We start from the raw sequence: 24012 nt of genomic DNA on the forward strand, positions 1-24012 counted from the left end.
GCTACCAACAAAGGACGTGAAGGTCCAGGGCATGGGCAACAGAGAAAAGACAGAGAGAAAGACTTTCCATGGTACAACAGGAGATAAAACGGTAAGAAGATACCAATCTGTCTGCAAGATCAATGCAGATGGGTCAGCACGGTAGTTGGAGTCGATGGAATCAGGGAGAAAGCTGACATTGTATGTGATTTGGCAGTATGAACCACCCCAGCTTTCCTTTGTACTGAGATCGGTATTATGATCTTTTGCCAACACCTACTTCCCTTGAAAGATGGAAGCTGAGCGACGACTAAAATTGTCCACTATGTAGCCAGAAGGGGGGAACTAGCACATGTCCTCTCATATTGTACTATTGCTTTCTCTCAATGTCGTTACAGATGGAGGCATGATCAAGCCCTGCGACTGCTTGGGGACATCCTGGAGCAATACAGAAGGAAGCAGTGACAAATCAACACCAGAGATCCACGTTACATCTTTGTGATGAAAGGATAGAGGGCAAAAGGTAGCCAGAACACAAGCCTGTTATAAGGAACAAAACACTGGGAGATGAAGGTCGATCTTACACAGAAACTCGTATTCGCAGATGTTGTTCAAACAAACATACGTCCTGACATAGTCATCTGGTCAATAGCTCCAAAGAAGATGATACCCTATGAACTGACTTTAGAAAAATGAACTGATGAGGCAAATGAAAGGAAGCGGGCAAAGTACCAAGAAACGGCAGATATATATGTTCATTAATGATATTGCACACACGTACCTTTTTGAAAAAAGAACTCAACACATTCACAACCTGAGAGCATTGGCCTAAGCATTAATGGTTCGTTATAAAATCTTGACAATATCTGACGAAGCGTATGTCAGATGAACTAATGAACATGAAACAGCAGAATTGATATAATACCCAATTAGCTGCCATTATCTCACATATTGGCCATCGTAGTGCTGGTCAATCACTTTAACGGATTATCCACGTAATTGACCGGTTTCCATACGAAGATTGCAAGGTGTCTCGTTCCTATCTTACTAAGTGATCTTCTATTTGAAACTTGCGACTGTATCACTTCATATTTTACGCATGCTTAAGATACACTTGGCACGGATAGACTCTAAGAAAATCACTCATTTATAATGGTGATATTGATATTCAGGAGATAATTCTGCGACGTACTATTTTTCCTGCAATCAATATTTTTGAAGATTCCAGAAATGATAATGATAACTCGATTTCGAACTCTCGCATGCACTGAGGTCATGTAAAGTTCCAGTCCGCTAGCGCTGAATTAATTTAGATAATAAGAAATCGTTTCTCAAAGACACACAACCGACAAAAACACTTTAACCTTCGACTATAAAATAAATACAAATTTAAGGCTTTAATGTGAGTATAAATATTTTGCGGAATTACGCTTCTTGACTGAAACTATAATGTAGTCTTGGTATCTCGATATGCAATTCGCATCTAGAGATTTTCAACGTTGAAATATTTACATGTATTTTTTTTACAAATTTAGAGTGAAATGATATTGTTTTTTCTTCAAAAGAACTTTTACAATGTAAGTCCGAATACTTTTAGGAAGACTTTTACTCTTAATAAAATTACAGTATATCGTTGTCGGACATATTTCAGATATGTGATACATCCTCTGTGCAGGTTCAAAGTTAAATTTCCCAATATGTGTGAATATTTCTCACAAACCGATTTATACAATGTGTTTGCATATACACTTAATTGTGTACGTAAGGCCAAATGCTCCTGGTTTGCACCGAAAATCATCAATCATATTTTATTGCAGTAAATACATACGCCCAACTCAAAGACGTTACAGGTTAAAACACTCTATAATTTAGTACATCTGTGTACTAAATGTAGGTCTCGATTTGAATACGTTACATGTGATCGCAATAACGTTTTTAAGACGTTCCTCTCTGGATTCCATGGCTTATAATCAAAAAGATAAACGTTCATGCAAAGAAATGTGCACATTTAATGATACTTTGAAACGAATAAAACCAAATATGCTAACATTAAAAACACTATCTGATGAATGCCATCTGTATATTGAATCAATCCAGTTTCAATAGCTGCGATAACTTACAGCAGCTGAGGCTATATAGATGCAGTGTATCTACGTTCTAATGCATCGCTCAATTCACAGATAAGACTGTTATACTTCCAATAAAACGCTTGTATGTTTGTTGCATATCATTTTCTTTAATTCAAACAGATATATAGCGAGATGGATAGTGAGAACTACAAAACACTTCTGTTTTAACGTCGGTTATGGCCAAGTATTCGCACTTGAATATCAGTTTGAAATTAACGATATAAAATTAAAAGTTACAAATGGGTTATTTTATATTGTTTTAACATTATGTAAAACTGTGGCAAATATATGAGAACAAGAGTAGCTTACATAACCGATTCAGATAGGTTTCCAAAATTTGTTTTAAATATGTTATGATAAGGCTTAATATGTTATATGAATAAATTACATCAGAATTGAAAGTTAAATTGGGTCTGATATTTGTGGCGTGTTTCTGATTCCGCCGGGTAACTGGTATACGATTCCTTAGATAAAGTCGGTAGCGTATAAATTAACGCTTTTTCAATAATATTGCACTCAATACTGTTGTTGCGTTGATATCTCTGAATTGAGGTAAATCAACTTATCATCCCCGCATATGCAGTGCAGTGTGTTGGTACCGAGGAATGTACCCAAACGATCCTAGAGTTCCTGACAAGCAAACTCAATATGACTCTTGGGCTACACAGCATAGTTGAAGCAAGGAGAATTGGCCGGCGCATCGTTGCCCGTGCACAAGGCACTACACGCGGTCGGGCGATACTCGTTACACTGTCTGACCCGCGTTATGTCAATGATATCATGGACAGCGCAAAACTGTTGAAAAACACTCACTTCGGAATATCGCGGGACTATCCACGTGAGATAAGCGAAGCACGCAAGGAGCTGTGGCCTGAATTCAAGGCGGCTCGTGAAAAATACGGCAGCAAGAGCGTGAAAATGCTATTCCCGGCGGCACTATCTGTTCACGGCGAGGTTATCAGGAACCTGTTTCCTGATTGGCATAGTGTATTGCGCGGTTCCAGAAACTCCGACGTTGCCTCACGCGTTGATCAACGCTTCCAGAAAATCACCGCAGATTATGCCGTCAGTGCTCAACCACCGAAATTAAGCACGGAGCCCCCAAAGGAACCCATATCTGTTCGTGAGGTACAATCAGCCTCAGAAGATGAATCGGACGCAGCTGTCGATGAACCGGAGCTCCCAACCGAAACGCCACGTCGTCCCAAAGGAAAGGCTCCAGCGGCGCCCAAACAGCGCAGCAGGAAACCGTCACTCTCACCCACCAAATTGTCCTCGAGACAGCCCGGATACCTGATGGAGGTCCACCCAGTTATGTCACAAGCGACCCCGATAACATCTCCAAGACCAGCGGCCGGAAATACGGTGATCGATAACCCCACTGCGACTGTTGTCTAGGGTCACACCGGGAACGTGGCATTTTGTGTCAATTGTGTATTTTTGCCATGCTCCTCGTCTAAAACCCGTTGTGAACATGTTCATCAAACACTTCCGCTTTCTTCATACAGCGACACGGACTCTGCTGAAAACGCGCCACCTTGTGTACCTACAAAAACAAATTTGAATGTGAATGTGTGTTCTCATACGCCTGACAATCATGTTAATCTTTCGATAGGATCATTAAATGTATGTGGTCTGAAAACAAAATCCAATTATCCAGAATTCCAAGAATTAATTTCAAATTATGATATTTTATGCACCCAAGAAACAAAACTTGATAAATTTGACAAAATTGACATTCCTAATTATACATTGTTATCTAAGCCACGGCTTGAAAATTATAAGCGAAAATCAGGCGGCTTGGGATATTTTATAAAAAATGAAATTATGAATAAACTTTCGGTAACAACACCAGAATCTAAATGCGAGTACATTTTTTGGCTAAAAATAAGTAATGGTCAAGAAAATGTCACTATCGGTAATGTGTATATACCCCCAGAACAATCAAGATTTCACAATGATGATGAACTCTTTCTACTAGAAAATGAAATCGCTAATACGTGCACTCAATTCGATAATATTCTTTTAACGGGCGACTTTAATGGCTACACATCAAATTTACCAGACTACACCGACCTCGATAACTTCTTATCTCAACACTTTCAAATTGATGGAGGTACGATGAACGCGTGTTACCCATCACAAATATTGACCCAACTAGGAATCCCACTCCAACGTTATTCACAATGTAATAAAACAAATAAAACGGGACATAAACTACTAGAAATATGCAAGTTTAATAACTTAATTATTACGAATGGTCGCTTTGGTAAGGATTCAAATATTGGGAAACATACTTTTAGAAATACCTCAGTGATTGATTATGCCCTATCGTCCATCAATTTACTTTATAAATTAAACGAGTTCGAGATAATTGACGTTGACGGACTTTTATCAGATGGTCATAGCCTGTTATCTATCACAGTTAATTTACCCTTTGATAAAACCCTAACCCCGATCCCAGAAATAAACACTAAAAACACCCCCCGCCCCCCTAAATGGAATCCTAATAAACAAAACGACTTTGTTTCTAATATAGACAATACAGAAATAAATGAAATACAGGAATTGCTGAATAATCGTCCAAATAATGACATACAAACATTCTTAAATAAAATTACCAATAAAATCTCAAATATCTTCCTACAGTCTGCGCGCAAATCGTTCCCTCACCAAATTAATAAACAAAGAAGTAAAACTTCTCATTTAAAAGCTACACCAAAACCATGGTTTGGGCCTCAATGTCACAAGGCACGAAATAAATACAATCACGCTCGTAAAGCTTACCAATTACACAAATCCACACTAAATAAACGTAACCTAGATTCGGCCAGCCGCCACTATAAACACGTTCTCAATACGTATATAAACAAACATAAATATACTGTAGAAAATAAGTTACGGTCAATGAACGCCTCAAACCCCAAAGAATATTGGAAACTTTTAAACAATATAAATAAAAGTAAAAAGGAAAGTGAAAGCCCAAATATCGAACAGTTTTTTAAATTCTTTAAAGATACTAACGCAACTATACACCCAGATATATTGCCACCAGACCCGGATGAACATGGTACACCTGATACATACAATGTCGAAGCCTTGAATACACCTATCACCTGCAACGAAATAAATAAAGTGATTATAAAATTAAAGAATGGCAAAGCGCCATCACAAATTGACAATGTTTTAAATGAATTCATTAAGAACACTTCTTTCAAAATGCTTCCAATATATTGCAGTCTTTTCAACACAATTTTAGACACCGGAATCTTACCTGAAGCTTGGTTAATCGGTGCAATAAAACCCATATTTAAAATTAAAGGATCTAAGCTTGATCCTAACAATTACAGACCGATTACAATTTTAAGTTGTTTAGGCAAGCTATTTACAGCTGTAATTAACAAACGAATAAACACTTTTCTAGAAGACAATAACTTACTTCATGAGAACCAAGCTGGATTTCGCTCAGGTTATTCGACATGCGACCATATATTTACATTAAATATGCTTATTCAAAAAATAAGGCCGCTAAAAGAAAATTATTTTGTTCATTCATAGATTTTTCGGCTGCATTCGATTCTATCTGGAGAACAGGTCTGTGGCATAAAATACTTAAACTTGGAATTCAAGGTAAAATATTCACCATTATCACAAATTTGTATTCTAATATTAAATCCTGTGTTTCTCTCAATGGTGAACTATCGCAAATGTTTTTTAGTACTTTAGGAGTGAGACAAGGAGAAAACCTATCTCCTATACTTTTCTCTATGTACATAAACGATCTTGATGCTTTCTTACAACAAGCGTGTAATGGAATAAGTCTAGAAGTTAATATAAATGATGCCATCCACTTCCTAAAATTACTTATCTTACTATATGCAGATGACACCATAATCCTCGGTGAAAATGAAGAAGAATTCCAAAACAAACTGAATTGCTTCTATAACTACTGCACGACTTGGAAATTAAATGTCAATTATTCCAAAACTAAAGTTATGGTTTTTGGGACAACTAAAACCTCCAAATATAAATTCTACATAAATAACCAATTGCTCGAAACAGTCAAAGAATACAAATATCTAGGTGTCTTTTTCTCTTCATCTGGAAGTTTTTTAAATTGTAGAAAATATCTCGTAGAACAAGCCAACAAGGCACTGTTCCACGTGTTCACAAAAATAAATAATCTTAATTTACCAATTGACCTGCAAATCAAACTATTTGACCAAACTATAGTCCCTATTTTGACATATGGTTGTGAAGTATGGGGATATGAGAATCTAGACATAATCGAGAATGTCCATTGTTCTTTCCTACGAAGAATCATTTAAGTTAAAAAATCTACGCCAAGATATTGCTTATATGCAGAACTTGGAAGATACCCGCTGGATATAATTATAAAAACAAGAATGATAAGGTTTTGGAACAAGATAATAACAAGCAAACACACTAAATTTTCCTTTTTGATGTATAAATTTATGATAAACTCACATATAAACAATAAATGGACTAACTTTATTGCCAGCATCTTAAACTCTACTGGCCTTTCATTTTTATGGTTACAGCAAGAGAACATTTCGACAAATAACATACATAAGCAAGTCAAGACAACTTTAACTGATCAGTTTATCCAGTGTTGGAATGCGCAGATACAATGTTCATCTAAAGGCAAAATGTATGGATTATTTAAAAATAATACCAACTTTGAACATTATCTTACAGCCTTACCTCAATCACTACGATTAAGTATGCTGCATTTCCGCACCGGCAACCATCTATTCCCAGTTGAGTCTGGCCGCTTCTCTCAAAACTTCATACCCCATGAGAATCGAAAGTGTAACCTCTGTAATACAAACGACATTGGGGACGAAATGCATTACCTTTTATTATGTCCTCACTTCAAAGAAAAAAGAACAAAATTAATCCCTTCTAATTATACGCTCCGTCCAAACGTCATTAAATTCCATGATTTAATGTGCACTAACAATCCTGTCACACTTAAAAACACAGCTTTATTTATGAAACACTTAATCAATGCCTTTCGGCGCTCGTAATAAAATAGTTGCATACACGTACCTAAAGACACAGTATTTTCTTTTGAGAAGTATACCTCTAATACTCTAAAATTAATGACCCACATAATAATATAAAACCTACCTCGCTATGGCGCACGAAATAATCCAATTGCCATTGTTAAAAGTTCCACTCTATTACGTTTACAAACAGTCCAACTCATCCATCAATGAAATATTACGCTACACTGTCTCATCACGTTTATATAACACTCCCGTCAATGAAATGCCAGTTATCGCTTCTATCGACAATCCACACAACGCAGGGGCACCATAGAGGGTTGTACGCTTATTACCGTTTACATTTTATGAACTGAAATTCCTGATAAACGTCTAACCGAACTATTTAATTGCTTAATAGTTCCCCGACGGTTACCCTCCCTCATTTTATTAGACGGGAGAGTACTCTATTTATACTAGGAAGACCTACCTACGTTCAACCATAAAATCACATTAAAAAATGGATATTGCAAAAATTAAAACTCACTACTCGAATGCATGTTCTTGTATGTATTAAATAAAGGAAATGTCACGTAAAAAAAAAATAATTAAAAATAAATAAATAATAATATAAAAAATGGTAGAACTATGTTCCCTGTCTTATGGTAAGTGTAATCGTAATATTTGCTCTTCCTAGCTTTATAATCACCACTATCATAATCATCATGGCCATCACCATTGTCGTCATCTCGATCATCATCATGATTACTAGTATCATCATTATCAGTATTACTATCATTATTAGCATCGTTGTTGTTGTTGTTACTATTATTAGAAGTATTATTATAACTAACGCTGTTGTTGTAAATCATTAATCCTACTCTTTAATATGAAGTGTATCCACATAAATATTCCACCACTAACTGTTAACTATTTAATGTTGTTGTTTGTGTTACTTTTGTAGAAGTACTATTATAACAAATGTTGTTGTTGGTGATCACTATACATTATTTTGTAATTAGAACGAATTCACATACGTACTTAACTATTAATTATCCAACACCTACGGGTTCGAAACCCAAATTTTCTTTTGTTTGTAGACAATATATTGTTTAAATAACCATTATGTTACTGACCCTCTACTGGAGAATTTTCACATGACAACCACTTTCCCAATTGATCTACTATGATTTATCGTATATAATACTGTTTGTTTGATATCTGTGTAATTATCTTATACATATGCTCACATGTTATTACAAAATGTCATTGTTTTGTAACCTGTGAAAACAAATAAAGTTCTGTTCTGTTCTGTTCTGTTCTGCAGTAATAAAATAATTATTTATCTTAAATAATGCTGTAAAACAATTTTCGCTTCTTGGCCATGTGTTGTAATGGTGATGCCAAGCCGTTGGATGGTAAGGTAAATTTTAGGTTCAAAGGCTGATCGCACATCTTTATTAAACATGATGAAATATATTTATTTTCGCTAAGTTACTTATTATACAAACATTATTGGGCACTGACAGTAAGAAAAAAGTGAAATGTTCCCACGTTGTATTGTTACAATTTTAAACGACACCATCCTTGGCAGAGCGATATTCAAGCCGGATTCTCGTTTATTAAGTATTATTATTATTAAGTATTTAGCGTGGATGTTTTTTATTAAATAAATAAATGCATGTGGCTTATATCTCATTTCTTTAACGTAATACCTTAGGGAATAATGAACTCATTGCAATGCTTTAATACGTGCTTAACACATATAAACAATAGGACATGCATTACCACTGATCTATTTTTATTTTTTGCTATTCACATGTGCTGTTATTATGACAAGAATATCAAATAAGTAAGACAGTAAAGAATTACATAGAGAATACTAGGTTAGCGTTGAATACAGAGAAGTTTATGTTGCGAGGCTTAGGACGCCGGGAGCGCGAGCCTTGGCGAGCGCTTTCGGTGTTCGAGCCGAGCAACATAAACTTCTCTGTATTCAACGCTAACCTAGTATTCTATTTATCCAATTTTTTTAACGTGACATTTAAAATTAATAGATCCAATAATCTTAACAATAATTTTAATTCATTCTGAAAAGTGCTTAAAATATAACGAATGCAACCATGCGTAGTGGTATACAATGTATTTGTTCTGGTACGCAAAATAGTCTTAAAAAAATCACACAAAAACTGTACAACGAGAAAAAAACATCACCATATGCCTCGATTCAATTTTACGCAGCATGCACATTTTAATACATTACGACCGCGAAAGGAGGATTTTATTCATTTTATTTTCGAAAGAAAATGATCAAAATCAAATATGGCGGCAATTGCTCCTGACAAAATGATGTCGATGCCAACATACATGTACATGTAGATTTACACACAGAGTCGTTCTTAACATTAATTATCAAAAAACTACTCGCCTTATTTGTTCATGGACGCTGCAGATTTTGATGGCGTCTTGATCTAGCCTTCACATCCTTTAGTTTGCGATCCAAACACAAGATAATCCGTAAAAAATATATTAAGCTTTGAAACACTTGTTGCAAACGGGTTATTCTTACTGAATAGACTTTCTTTGATAAAATCACAAAGACAAAGTTTATTCATCAAAGAAAATACCCTTCCGTTTACTAACTTCCAAAAGCAAAACAATTCGAATAGACTACTGAACCAAAATACACACCCATCAGTATGCTCTACACACACAAAACATCAAAATAGGCACGCTTATTCTGAAAATCAATAACACGAATAAGCTTGATCTACATGTAGATCTAAATCCTTCGTCTCACCGGTTCACTCCAAGGTAAGTAGTCCATAGAATATGCACTTTTTCATCATAACATCCACGAATCGATACATAAACACGAAAAAAATGCGAGTCTTCAATGTTTTATTCCCAGACATCGCATACTTGTTTCGTGTACACCTAAAGATGATATCACACAAATGACGCAATAAGTATGTCATTTTATGATGCAATCAATCAGCTGCTTCATTGTACGGATGGCAAAAAATTATGTCCTGCGACAAGATCCAAAGGTTGTAGGTTGTATTTATAATTGTAAATCCAAAGTTTTCTCGACTCTAGAGATTTCGTTCGAAAAATCATTCAGTGGTTGAATAATTTAAAAAGTAGTCCGTGCACGCGACAGGTATATCCCACAGTGTTGGAGACAGGCTAGTATATTCAGTGAGGTGTTATACGGTCAATGTCGCGGTGAAAATGGGATAAAAAAAAGCTATGTTAAAGTCAGCAGAACAAAGCCGTTGAGGTTGCATAAATAAGCCTTTAATGGTCGATATATACATCGAAATTATGAGTCCTTACATTTATTTTTAGTAGTTTATATAAAACGTTATGAAACATGACAAAGAAATGGTAGAATGTCACGATTGTTTGGGTTTCGACTTGGATTAAATAACGGTATTAATATCTTATATAATTGTTCATCCCATATATTGACCTAACTGAATATGTCTTTACTTCTTTTACATACAAATGAATTACAAATTAGATCGGTATTTTCATAAATTATATGAAGTTTTAAAAAGGGTGAACCGTGATTATATTTACTATAATGCAATTGATAACCTAAAAATCGACAAACGAAAAAAAATCGAGAAAATTAGACACCTCAATGTCGGACACTATGTTTAAATAAATTTTTTTAAATTGTCCTTGTGTACTATTGCTCTCAAACATTCCATTAACTTTTATGCTAAAGATCATGGTAAGAATAGTATCTTTTGTACATAGCTACTATCTTAGCGTTTCCTGTTAGTATAATCACTTTCTTGAAAAGATTATCATGTTTAAAATATCATGTGTCCAATTTTAAGAACTTTCATGAACAATATGATATAGAAAGTAATATCACTATGCATTTTAAACTGCGAATGTCAAGCACTCAAAAAATTCGTATGCATTGTTTTTTATTACCGTGTGTCTCATTTTGTTAGAACATAAAAACACTGCTGGTGCACGACATCGCGGCAGTCACTTCAACTGCACCGGCGTTCTTTATCATGCAAGTGAATTCACGTAATTGTGTTTCCAGTTAGCAGACGGCTGAATAATGTATGTTACATTTACTCAAACGGGACAAGTCGATGCATATACATGTATTTGAGTTTACGAGCATTTACGATAAAACAAGTAGAATTACAATTTTGAACCATACTCGCACTTAAAGCAATCGTTCTTAGTTTTGTTTAAGATTGGACAGTTTCAAATTAAAATTATGGAACACATATTTGGCGACTGGTTTCCAATAAACAAAGAATCCTAAAACTTAACAGTTAATGTTCATTAGGTCCTTTATTTTGACACCAAAACGAGACGGAGATTTGTCTTCAGCAATTGCATCAGCGTATCAGACTGATACGGTTTTACGAAACATGTTTTGATGCAACAAACGCACATCGTCAATCATGACGATAGATGCAGCATTGCGTTTCGCTTTTCCTGAAATAAACTCCATTATCTTAAGATGCTCGTGTGATTCTATATCCGACAAAATCGAATTAAAATTTGCATCTAAAATAAATGTAATAAGTCTGCTATTAAATAAATTTGAAGTTTATTTTGAACACTATATTTATCGGATTAATATAGTAAACAGTATAAATAAGCATTGTAGTGTGTATACCTTATATACTATTTTATAAAAATAAATATGTATATGCTGCTAAATTTTAAAGAAACATTACATTGAATGAACATATATACCTACGAACCGTTAACATAAATTAATTTGGAAGAAAATAAGAGTTAACAATAACATTTTGACCGCCAGTATATCAGTTCTATGTGGGATTTTCTGGTCGTCTTCACTTCTACGAAACCACAGAAACTAAAAAACAACAACATACTTTTTTAGGATCTTTAGCTTCCTTTCAACTAATTTAAAATGTAATTCACAAAGCTTTGCATTTAAACTTCATATTCACAATGGCATTGCCATATCTCAAATTGAGGAAATCTATGAAGGTTCGCGGGCTGCATTCATTTATTAAATATTCTGATGCGACATTCCCATGATTCATGAAATAATACGCAATACATATATGTTTACTTCCTCATAAACCCTGTTAGCTTTAGTTGACAAAAATTGCATCGGCGTCATTACATCTTGTGATGCATACATAATCATTCGAAAGCTAATGAATAGTGTTGAAATGATAAACGCATGCAGAAGTGTTATTTTCATGTATTACAAGTCAAATAGCGCAATCATCAATAGATCCCATCTCTATTAGTCATTTCCAATAGATACATAGACATGAAATAACTGTGTTGAATCATCCGCAGAGAAATAATTACTTTATAACCATTTTGATTCAATAAATAATCATTATATTATTCTTAACTAATAAAGAAGTCAAACGACGAGTTATTATACAATGAAGTTATTCCACTAATTTGTCATGTTCCATACTTCTTAATTTTGAATAATTACTAGAATTTAACATGTTTTTATTATATCTAAGTTTATATTAAGTATTTTTATGTTACTCAATCATGTATTCCATGGCGATAAACATAAAATGTGTTCACACATAATCCAAACGTAGTGTTTACGTACGAACACTCAGGTTTGGTGTTTTTTTACCGTTAGTTTATTTTAGAAAGCTGTGCGAATTATGAATCATTTGCACCGATGCCGCAAAGGTCTGCTCAACATCAATACCGCACGCAATGTTTATGTAATATCTAATCGCAAACGTTTAACAGTTTTCTTACCAGCGTTATATTAGCTTTATTTGGATATATTATGAGACGTTTTCAGACATAAAAACGAATCAATTGCTAGTCTGGTGAATGATTTATTGCGCGAAAAATATATGCATTTCAACCAATGACATTTTTTCTTTCATTTATGGCAAAGTACAAAAACACAATTGTGTTAAAGGTCAATTAATGAAAATGTTATCATGACTTTAAATATCATCGGTGTATTTACAGTTATATTAAATGCATTTTGTGAGTCTAACAGTTGTGGCATGGATATCATAAACGACATAATAAAAATTTAAAGCTTCATGTAAGAGTTATAAAACAATCGAACCATATGATAATTTCTAACAATGTTTTCTTGTGCATCATTATAACCTCCATATCTAATTCGCAAGTTTATTGTTTTCATTAGCTAATAATGATTTGCATACAAATCGAACGGACACACTTGTGTAAAATGTTCATCCGTATTCAATCAGTGGAATGCCTTCGATGACGTCTAGCAAATGATAACAACAATTATTATATACGACAGCTTTAATAATATTTTTCTATGAAATTTCGGTATAGTTTGTTGTTCCACTGAATGTCAAAGTTTGCACACGAATGGCTAGCTGTGTGTGTTAATACATAGTTTTTGGGATTGAAGCAATATTTTAAAATATACAAACGCAATCTGTCGGACCTTTGTCAAAAATAATCAGTTAAATTTGCTGTTAAATTCTATTTCACCTATAGCATTATTGCCTCATGTGAAGTAATACTAGTTGGTGAACATAACGTGGAATATTATATATATTTTTTAAATTTAATTGCTTTTATCGGGTTTTGTTTTCTCTTAAACACGGCTCCTACGTTGCTAAATTATTTTTCAAATCACCAAGGAACTTAACTGACGTAAGTGGCGCACGTTGTATTAAATATGTAAATATTCTACCTCTATTCTATTTGACTATCGCATGCTGTTATTAAAAATATGAAACAACTTATCAAATAAACAAATCAACTCATCAATTCGCACATATATTTTGTGCGTTGACTTATAGTGTGCGCCTAATATACAGCACTCAACACATGATGAGTAGACAACGACGTTGTAAGTGAAATTTTAATTAGATTATATTTAATATCATTTAAAAGGGACACACACATACTGTTTCCAAGAACAAAGTACGTGCGAAATGTATATGATACATCTAGCAAATTCTAGCAAGTTTAAGGGACGAATATAGAGACACAATTTATAGAATATTTACCAACAGCATCGATTTCATGCAAATTGAAACTTCGATATTCTAGATAACAGTTCAACAGTAGCTGTATGATTATTTGTATCTATACCTCCAATGTATACATCTTGCATAAATATATACCGGTAATATCACATGCAATTTTTGTACATTATGCACATTCAAAGCTACATATACATTCTGTAAACAACAACAAACTTAATGTTTGCTTAATTGTTTTAATGTTCAAAATACACTTGGTATTAATACACCTTGGTTGGAATGTTTCTCCCTGTAAAGCATTTCTTTTCAACAAACAACAAAACCAATCATAAAAAACGCCCGAAAATAAAAATTAAAATATAAAAATAACACAACGCGGTGCATTGCGTGTGAGTGGTAAATCACAGTCCCTGCAATTCTGTGACTTGAATGCTCTGATCATGGCAAGTTGGGATTTGTTTTGCATGCTGTTCGCTAAAACACACATCTAGTTTAAAAAAAGACTTTGAATCACAATTGTGAATATTTGAATTGTTTGCTTCTGGTATCGATTATACTGTACGACACTTTTATATCCTTATACCAGAGAGTAACAACATTATGTAGACACATTCGTTCGTTTTACGGATTTTGCCTCCAGACGTATTTTTTTTCAGTAAACAAGTCACCACGATACAGCAAAGGTAGAGGTAATTGTTTATATTTTTCAAACTACATGTAACGTTTCAACACACTTGCTACTAGAAGACTGTTGTGTTTTTATGTTAGCACATTCTCGATATGGCTTAAGTGACGTTATGTTATAAGCACAATAATTGTTTCTGACATCTTGAACTCTCAAGTAACTGCTTATGATACCGATGTTATCACTTTGCCAGCTAATCCAAACGCGAATGCCATTTACCAGTTGTTCGTGATATAGCATCGCATTTCACGTCTACAGCAAATAGATTGGACTTCAGATAGTAAAAAGAATTTGCCGTTTCGTATTAATGTAACGAGTAATGTAGTTATGATTAAAGTTAAACATGGTATACGATTTCAGATTTATTGTTTAGACAATTGCCTAAGTTAACGCAATAAACAAATATATTAAGCTATCGTGCAGTATGCATTATTTGTTGAATGAGGTACTTTAAGTTTTAAAGAAGTTAGCTGTGCTCAATGAAAAGGGGATTAAATGCATGTGCGTAAAGTGTCCTCCCAAATTCGCCGGTGCAGTCCGCAAAGGCTACTCGGGGACGGCAATTTCCGCCTAAACTGGATTTTTGCTAAGAAGAGACTTTCTTTAAACAGAAAATTTCATAAATCGATAAGTGTCTTCCCTCATTAGCCTGTGCGGACTGCACAGGCTAATCTGGGACGACAATTTACGCATCAAACTCTCTTTTCACAAAGCACGGCCAAAGTAATTTTACTGATAAAACATAATGGGTATCGTTTTAGGAAAGTGGTTCTGATTTATCCATTGCAGCTCACACTTTTCTCGATTTCAGCAATTGCTAAGGCATGTACAATATCAGTGAGGTCAACAAAGCATGAATTTCATATTTTTTGTTACATTTTAACGCGAGGCAAATATGCCGTTCGGGCGCTTTATCATGTACTTATAAAAATAATCTTCACTTCAAATTTGCTTCATGCTTTACGAATTTATTTAGATTTAATAATAAAAACTAAAGTTAGTTTAGCTTATTGCAATATATTATACAAACTAAAATATTTTTACTTAGTAGTTAAGAGAATTTACGCGGACAACATAAGTAAACGTTATAAAGCAAACACCGTTTAATCTCATACAAGCTAAACACAAATTTGGCTCAGAATTGATAAACAACGAAAACGTGTTACTTGATGCATAAGCTTTCAAAGTTAAAACGGCTTTATTTAAATAAAAAACGAAAACATATTTAATAAAAATATGATTTTGAAATAAAAATTAATCAATTGATGATGACGAAAATACTTGCTTAAAGTGGTTCTCTTTAATCACTCGTTCTGCTATCATCGAACACGCCATTGTGGTTTGTTGAATGAAATTAAACAGTAAATATCATGTGTTAAAAACAACACAACAAAAACAAACCGGAAAACCGCAGTGTCGAATTCCGTGCATTGCATATGCAATAATGAAAAACCACAACAAGAGAACATACAACACATATTGTGTCAATTCCATGAACAAACAATCTTGAACACTCATCAAGGCGGAGTGATCATCTACTAGTAAATTTTACCAATACATGACTTTATAGATTACATACAATATAAACGTGCACATAAATGTTATATGGAATACAGTCTCATAACGCATAACTTAACATGTATGTGACGTTCTTCATATACAAAGATGTTATGTCTTTGAATATAGTTATGTGTGTAGGATGTGTGTCTAATTATTGCCCGAAACATCACATAAACAATGCAGAAACATCATGTAGTGATGCATCAAATGCTTGTGAACGTCTGTGTTTGCAGACGATGCAATAGCTAATTACAGCCATACGCTGTTAAAGTCATGCTTGCCCTGATCGTTATATTCTGGATATTTGACGCACTGTAAAGCCTTGAAGATGTATTCAAGAACAGCCTAAGTTCCATAGGAGACATTGAACGTATATTTGAAAGTTACATTAATACTTAAAATCAACGAATGGTTCGCAAAATATTTCGTAAAATAAAGTGAACCCAAAAACAAGCAGTGTTCCTTATAGCAATAGCCAAAATTTCAAAGCTGGGTGTGGTATGGTAACATAGATTTAGAGATACGCAATAATCGTTTTTGATTTGTGTGGCGCAATATATTCCATGTTAACTTCCCGCAACGAAATCTATTCATACGACACACGAACACGAACTTGGTGCATGAACATGTGTTGAATATATTGTCCCTCAAAAAAACTAAAAAAAGAATTGTGTATCTTATTAAATATGTTACCAGACCACATTTATCGTTGAAATTATGGCTATTGCTATAAGAAACATTGCTTTTTTATGTGTTAATTGTATTTTTCGAAATATTGTACGAATTATTCGTTGATTGTAATGATTTATGGGTTTTTAAACCATTTTAAATTAAACAAAACCGATACATACACGTTTATTACACCCTTTTAAATGTTGGTGCGAACTATAAATCGCCTTCCTGTTATGAAAATTGTATCAATCGAAGTTTATTGTTTACATTATACTTTAAACGACAAATATTTGATCTACTCAGTTCTATGTAAACAACATAAAGTACCGCAATACCATGGATTGTTTTTCTTTATTTTTCAGTCATGAGTTATTTGTTTACTTCTATTCGTTTACAAAATGATTACAATCGACAATAATCTAATGTAATAGACAGTGTATTTGATGTAATAACTATATAATCCATTACAGCTACAGATAGGGTCTGTTTAACGTATTTTAAAGATGGTTTGTTTCAAAGCTCATGTAACAATTAAGAAGATACTATTAATAGAATAGTTAACATAATATTTGTTATATTGAATCAAACATGTAACGAGAATTAGTTAGTCCGCAAGCTCTTATGGTAACGAATTCGATGCAAAATTTGAAAACTGATAACACAATGTCCTCTCTTTTCGAACATAAAAGTTTTTAACAGCAATGAAAAAAAACTGGTTTATACATAGTTTTGTTGATATGTCTGATGCTTTAAAATCTAAGATTTTTACGACATAAATCTACGTTATACATTATAAATTGCACTGTGAATTTGCACATTGATTTATGTGCAAAAACAAAGAACGCATATGCTAAAATCATCATCGATGTATTTATGTCAGCAAACACTTATGTGTTGTAAAATGATGTTGAATACAATGAACTGCGGTGAAGATGTTAACATAAACACAATTAAAAGATTCCAATAAAAAAATCTCCGTAATAACTGACATTTCCGTTGAAAGATATGTCTTCCAATATGTGAGGCGTTAATTCGAACCTGTTTTGTTTTTCAAGCATTCTCTTTTTATGTTCTAACAGTTGCAACGCTTTATCTGAGTAAACGTTTTATCCTTTAACGAGGTTCATATGGAATTACAACGCACATTTTTACACCTGTATGAAAATTATATTTATATCTGGCCTACTTATGGCTTATATACCGGAAATGGCAAATAATACTTGGTAATTATTCACATGCCGTACCTAAAGGATCTCATGCAATGTCAGGATTGTTCCCATGCAAAAACTAAGTTTTACTCTTTTACGTGTGTTTCTGTTCGAGAAATAACGTCAGGTATAATAAGTGTGTCATTCGTTTGAATGTAGAGGGCTTAATATCTGTTGGTAGTATCAGCTTTTAAATTATTTTATGAAAAATATATCTTATTACTTTTATATTTGTGTTTTATAATCAACGTTCTATCAAATAAAAGTTCATATATTTGAGCAAGCGTGTGTTATTATATGAATTATTAACAACAACAGGTTGTATATATTGTCTATGAATTAACCATAATACTTTTAAACTAGATATGCATTATAGTGAGACGAATGATATAAATAACTATATTTAAAACATGCAAAGTTCGAATTGTTTACTGATATAAAAAGTGAAGATTTATTTGAAGAGTTAAGTTTAGTTTAAACATATTTATTTCAAACAATACACATATATTCGCAAAGGATATAATACAACATTCATAATAAGTACATTTTCGCATAGGATTAGAACAAAAGACGAAATATTATATGGTGCTTATCCCTGTACGAATTCAGTTTCATGTTGTCAGACGGAAATAATTTGATTGTAAAGGATTTAGCAATGATAAAAGTGGGACAAAAATAGAAACTATGATTAAAGTTTCATTCATGCATTTGATTTCAAGTAATAGGTTGGAATTTGAAGAGAGAGAGAGAGTTGCAGAGTGTTGGAATAATATGAAAGACGTTTTGCAAAACTTATTAATTGCAAATGAAGAGAACGGTTTGGGGGTCGTTCTGTAGCATGTTGCAAATAAAATCTCTTACTAGTTATAATACATGTGTGAACTGCATCAGCAAGTATACTATTGGTAACGTAGCAACGAGCTATATATGGATACTGGGTTCATAATTTCGCCGCAAATATGTATATAATGAATGCATCCGAGAAACTAATGCGCCGTCGTGTCAAGACAATATATCTTCTGAACAGATCTTCATTTAAGGCGCTTCACCTTTTTTTAGGCGTGAGTGTATCATTTGAGAGCGTCATTCGCTGTATGAAATTACAGAATGAGGAATCGGTCGATCTATGTTAATCATTCTTTTAAGGACTGTATCGATTCGGCGTTTTTGATGTGTGGTCTCCATATAGAATAGTTTCAACGCAGGTGACGGAATATATTAACATATCTTAATTTAAGGCGCTACACTTTGTTTTTAGGCGCGTGTGTAACATTTGTCTTTCGCCGTATGAAAATAAAGGATTAGGAATCGGTCGATGTATGTTAATTTGACTTTTTATGTCCCCCACCACTATAGTGGGTGACATATTGTTTTTGCCCTGTCTGTTGGTTGGTTGGTTGGTCTGTTGGTCTGTTGATCTGTTGGTTGGTTTGCGCCAACTTAAACATTTTGCAATAACTTTTGCTATATTGAAGATAGCTAATTCATATTTGGCATGCATGTGTATCTCATGGAGCTGCACATTTTGAGTGGTGAAAGGTCAAGGTCAAGGTAATCCTTCAAGGTCAAAGGTCAAAAATACTAAGTCAAAGCGGCGCAGAAGGGGACATAGTGTTTCTGACAAACACATTTCTTGTTTTAGGATGGGAACGATTCAGTGTTTTTTGATGCGGACTGCACAGGTTAATTTAAGACGTGACTTTACGCACATTCATCAACATCTTTTTTCACAGAGCACGGCCCATATATATTTATGTATGCGTCTTTGTTTCCCAACCTAGATTATAAAACAGATCTTCTAATTAAACTAAACGTGTACATCCAGATGTTATTCGCTAGGCTTCGGTTTGGATTTGTTCAGCTTATATTTTTCGTATTGCGTACAAATATCGAATACAGCGTCTCGAATAAATTTAAAGAGTTTGTATATCCGTCTGTCATATTGTGAAATTCAATCTCGTTATTAAGTAATCGCTCTTCAGCAATAATATTAACTGCTTTTATAAGTTCGCGCTTTTTAATAACATATGTACCATCTCGTTGATAACAACTTCCATCTGTAACATCGGCGTGTTATATAGAGAATAACAGGTTACTGCCTGATCGTTTTGTAATATATCAGGCGAGGCTTAGAATAAAATAACGACGAGGCTTGCCGAGCCTTTATTTTATTCGTGCCGAGCCTGATATGTTACAAAACGATCAGGCAGTAACCGGTTTTTCTGTTTATCATACCACTGATACCACTCACCCCGTTTTTCAATAAATAATGGAAAATAATCGCTACGCCCTGGAGCCGCTGCATTCGTTAATCGCGCATTAATTGTTCTAAAAATAGCAATGTTCCTCGACACGAAAAGTAGCGCCATTTATTGTAATTTAATAACGCTGTTTCTTTCTCTTTCTTCTTTAATTCTGCAACAAAACTTTAAGCATCAATACTTTATTACACAAAATGAAAGCATATATTATACATTTAAAAGGCAAAACTTGATAACCGTTGTAACATGTCAAGGCCAGTGCAGTCGCTCACGTCTTTGCAGTGTGTCAACACGTGTAAAGAACTGAATGATGTTTTTATTAAAATTTGGAATATATACTGCGCGTTTGGTTTACTGTGGTGGTTGTGCGTAGATAGCGAGGTTCTGCACGTTAAGTACAGCTCCAAAAACATGCCATTTATTGGATTTTGGCCAGGAAATTGTGTTTGTGGAACTGCCGGGTGGGTGGGGAGAGAAATATTTATTTCGGAAGTGTTGACAGAAGTGCATGAAACAGATGGAGTTGCAGTAGAACATGATGCCAAAAGGTTTGAACATCTTTTTTGTGTTTGTTCGGAAATTACTACAATGATGAACAAGCTCGGTTGGACAACACTTGAATCCAGACGTCAAACGGCTAAAGCCCCAAAGATGTCATGATGTACAGGATCATTAACAACTTAGTGGACATCAACGCCAGAAGTGTACTTATACCAGCAGGAGTGCACACCAGAGGCCATACAAACTGCTACATAGTGCCATTAACCACCGTCAACGCCTACCAGTTTTCCTTTTTCCCAACTGGAATACGCCTCTGGAATGGTCTCCCAGAACAGGTGGTCACTTCCACGTCCATAGATGTCTTCAAGGGTATGATGGAAGAGCTATACAAATAAATCTGGACATTAACCGAGAGATAGAGATAGATATTTCACTGTAATTGATTATTGACTGTACATTTTTGTGTCCTGTTATTTGCATGATTTCGGTGGGTGCGATATTGGAATCCCTTAGTTTTTGAACAAGGCGTGTTCTAGCAGAATGATTACTTATGTTTTTTAGAAACCGGCCATAGTTTTCAACATCACGGCATTTTTTTTCACCAAGTTTCTGCCGTAGGTACCACTGATCAGAACTGTCAGTTAAGGACACGGTTCTTGTTCCCAGTTAGAATGGGCTATCATCAGTGCTGAAGCCGGGTGGCCTTTAATCACTGTTCTGTTTGCAAATGTAAATAGGGTCCCTATTTCTTAATTGTGGGAAGGAAAAACATCTTAGGATGAATTTTTCTGGCATCTGATGCATTTGCTACAATTCGGGTCTTTGTCTGCCGTTCATTGAACTCCAGAAATTCATTTCCTGAAGCATCTGTCTTGAGTTTGACATCACCCCATCTTAAAAAATGTGTATAATAATCAGAAGTTGTGTTTGTTATATTTAAGTAAGTATTCAGGACGTTTCATGTAAAATTCAAGATGTTTGAGGTTAAACAAATTAATTTGGTTTAATACGGGATTATATAAAGATATGCATTCCCAAAAGTTTATCAAATTTTAGACTCTCAATTTAAGCACTGAAAGTCTGTCATTTAATAATTTAGCTAACCTTAAAGTGTACTGCTCATGGGTTCCTCGTAGGCCGAAATGCAGGGAGTTGTTTAACCAAATGGTATTCAGGAGTGATTTTGGTATTGTTGCACCCAAAATGTTGTCTGTGTAGAGTTTTTGTATTTCTTAGTCAGATAATGCGGCAACCTTAATAATAATTTATCATTTAAAATTAAATCATTATTTAATGCATATTAAATTGGGTTTTATTTTGAAGTGTGTTTCTATTTTATTTTTACTACTTTTTTATTGTTTGTTTTATTTGTTTGATCTGTTTATAATAATTGCTGAACTTTTGACATAACGTTTGACCTTTGATGTTTGCATATGAAGGTGTGTCAAAAAAAGTAGTCCGTTTGTTACATGACGTCATGAGCATGTACTTATTCATTCGTAATATTTGAAAAATACGTTTTTTCTGTTTTTGTTGCTGTTTGTGGATTAAATGTAATACCTCTTGGTATCAAATTGTTTGTTTCAATAAATCTGATTCAGGTTTACAATAGAACAAAACATTTTAATTAAGTCTTAGTTGCCTCCACACATGACTGATATATGAACTTCCTGTTGACCGTGCTATAAAAAAAGATATCAGGCAACAGGATATCAAGCAGAAAACAATGTGGTGGTATGATAAAAATGTATCTCGTTCTCGTTATTTTTATCACTTTTAATCAGCTAAAGACATTTCAATTAAAATGCCGCTCCTTGAATACCTCAGAATAAATACGCCTGTCATTTATTCGCGAACTTTATACTAATATTACCATGTTGCTTTTCTGCAGATTTGGGGAAATAAATTAAGTGTGAACGTTGTAAACAGATGCATGCAAGGCGTGATATAAATCTGTCATTCCGGTTATAATTCAAAGTATCAATTACAACTCTACCTCATAGTGTAAAACATATTGCCAAATGATCATTTCTTGACATGGCACATCAATCGAACTTAAGAATTTTAAGTACGCAAAATGCATTATTTTGTTTCCTTGGTATTAAAATTACAGTAGAATTAGTAAACGCACGTACTTAGTAGATACTGTCAAATACTGGATCGCCATAAAGATTTTATAAAAATTCCAGAATTCTAAATCATCCCACACTCTCCACTGAAAATCAGTGTTACCCATTATTCGGTGTTCCAACATATGCCTTTATATATTTTATAAATTGTAAGTTATATTTAAAATGGTAGATTGTATACTGTAAATGATCACACGTGCTTAAAAGACGTACTCAACTAATACAACAAAATTAGATATATTTGTTTTACATCTATGTTCTTTAGACCCAAACATAAATGATGTTTTCATGATGCAAACGTCCTTCATTTATAAATCGGATCGATATTTGGTAAAATAGACTTGCATTAACAGGTTGTTAGCAAAAACCTTGTTTAGAGAATACAATTTTAACGCATTTACTATTTGTATTAAAGTAATGTACAATAACAGTTATGTGATTTTTCGGGTTGAAACATTTTATCTGATACAACGTCTCTTGATCATTTAAATGACTGTCACTTTAACTTAAGTATTCAGACGCGTGTCAAATGTTTGTTTGTATCATTAAACATATGATGAGTAGCAGAAAACATAACGCATTGCAGACGAGTGCTATAAGTCATGGCTTTCATTAAACTGTTCTGAATTCTTTGAGTGTTGAAAGAATTAAGAGGAAGATATGCGTATTTAGAATGTTCCGATTTCATAATCAATATAATGAACAAGACCATGAACACGAAACAAAGTGAAACAATATACGAAGTGTTTTTTTAAAGTGTATGTGTATTCAAAATCAAAAAGTCAACACTAGGGTAAGATTCCAGACACATGTTCAAGAAAAACGAGCCTTGTTCTATTTACCATTGAAGACATACAATAACTGTCTGTAATAATATATTTTAAACAATTAAATAATTC

General features: G+C 33.9%; 1 protein-coding gene across 1 annotated transcript in view; it reads right to left on the bottom strand.

Moving 5' to 3' along the window:
• The window catches only part of LOC127874321 (probable thiopurine S-methyltransferase), a 195058-nt gene that overhangs the window by 40221 nt on the left and 130825 nt on the right, over positions 1-24012 (bottom strand). The window lies entirely within an intron of this gene.

This window comes from Dreissena polymorpha, chromosome 3, assembly GCF_020536995.1.
Source record: "Dreissena polymorpha isolate Duluth1 chromosome 3, UMN_Dpol_1.0, whole genome shotgun sequence".
NCBI classification, from domain to species: Eukaryota; Metazoa; Mollusca; class Bivalvia; order Myida; family Dreissenidae; genus Dreissena; species Dreissena polymorpha.